Raw genomic sequence first — 1997 nt, forward strand, 5'->3', positions numbered from 1 at the left:
GGTTTGTATCAGCTGGTAAAATTCTCTGATATAGTGTCTGTGAAGGTTCTCAGTCATCCAGGTCATCGTAGTCAAAGGAGCTTGCAAAGAAAAGCGTCTGGACTTCTTTAAGTTACTTGAAGACGTTTCACCTCTCATCCGAGAAGCTTCTTCAGTTCTAAGGTCAAATGGTGGAGAGTCCCAGATATAAACCTAGTGGGAGTAACCCCCCACAGAAGGACAAAAGGACCCCCTGATGATCCTCTAATCGCCTGAGACAAGGTGTGAAACTGGGTGTGGGCCCCAATCAGCCAGAGTTTCGGGTGAGTTCATTGTGAAACCTGGCCCCACCTTGTCATGCGAATTCCTGTGGTCAGATGGCCCAGGATGTGAGTGGGCGTTAAGGCGTCTGGGAAGGGATCTCAAAACTGGATTATAGATGGCAGAGAGTTTGTTAGGTATTTTAGCACTACGGTTAGCATTTACTGGATATTGTTTTATAGTGACATTATGCAGGAAAACTCTGTCATTCAATAAGGCCCGTTTGTTTTAGTTATTTTTCTCTTTGACCCAAGAATTGATGTGTGAGAATCACAGGCTGGTACAAGGTTGAAATACCACAGAGATCACTCCCTCAGCTACATTAGTTTCTTAATCTTTTAGACGCCTGTTGAAGGCCAAATGGTTTGTTTCAGATTTCACTAATGAAAGAACTCTTTGTTTTGTGCCTTGAAAATATGTCGCTGAGATAATCACAATTGTAGCTGAACTGTGATAAACTACACAAAGGATGCTTCTTCACCCAAGGGCAGGAAGACGCTCCCTTATCTTGGTCTGTACTGGTTTAAACTGATAATCTGCTGTCTCATGAATTTTACCCTCTATATAAACTGTTGTACTTGTGAATAAAGTTGAGTCAATTTGGGAAGACAACCTGAAGCAGTCTCTGTTTTCTTGTTCTCCCAAGCTGCTCCCGAGCTCGTACTAACACGCTGAATGGCATGCTTGAATATTACTTGAGAATATATTTGACTGTGTTACAGACTAAGGGACATTCTCTGCTGATAGGTGAAGGTACATTCTCTGCTGATAGACGTCCACGCCTCGAAGGAAGTCGATCCACGGATTAGGCCTTGGAAGCCGTTTCCTTCAGAGTTGGTGTCGTAAACCCCCGCCTCTGTTCAAAGATGGTCGCTCACAGTGGACATAGATGGCTTCTTTCACTCGTCTTTCAAACCATCTGTCCTCTCTGTCCAAAATGTGAACATTAGCATCCTCGAAAGAGTGTCCTCTATCCTTAAGATGCAGATGGACTGCTGAGTCTTGTCCTGTGGAGGTGGCTCTTCTGTGTTGTGCCATGCGCTTGTGAAGTGGCTGTTTGGTCTCTCCAATGTAGAGGTCTGGGCATTCCTCGCTGCACTGTACAGCATACACCACATTGTTAAGTCTGTGTTTTGGCGTTTTATCTTTCGGGTGAACCAGTTTTTGTCTGAGCGTGTTGCTGGGTCTGAAATGCACCGGGATGTCATGCTTGGAGAAAACTCTCCTGAGTTTTTCTGATACACCGGCTACATAGGGGATGACAAAGTTGTTGCGTCTGTCCTTCTTATCCTCCCTCGCTGGTGTCTGGTCTTCTTTTCTGTGCCTCTTTGCTGACTTTAAGAACGCCCATTTAGGATAGCCGCACGTTTTGAGTGCTTCCTTTACATGCGTGTGTTCCTTCTTTTTTCCTTCAGGCTTAGAGGGAACATGTTCTGCCCGGTGGTGTAGGGTCCTAATTACTCCAAGTTTGTGTTCCAGAGGGTGATGGGAGTCAAAGAGGAGGTACTGGTCCGTGTGTGTGGGCTTCCGGTAAACTTCGATGTTGAGTTTGCCGTTCTCTTCAATGTGCACAGCGCAGTCCAGGAAAGGCAAACAGTCGTCCTTTGTGTCTTCCCTGGTGAACTTGATGTTTTTATCCACAGCGTTAATGTGCGTAGTGAAGGATTCCACTTCTTGTGTCTTGATTTTGACCCAGG

The sequence above is a fragment of the Rhamphochromis longiceps genome, linkage group LG3 (genome assembly GCF_057381845.1).
Source record: "Rhamphochromis longiceps isolate RC_006_pf linkage group LG3, R_longiceps_female_GT1.1, whole genome shotgun sequence".
NCBI classification, from domain to species: Eukaryota; Metazoa; Chordata; class Actinopteri; order Cichliformes; family Cichlidae; genus Rhamphochromis; species Rhamphochromis longiceps.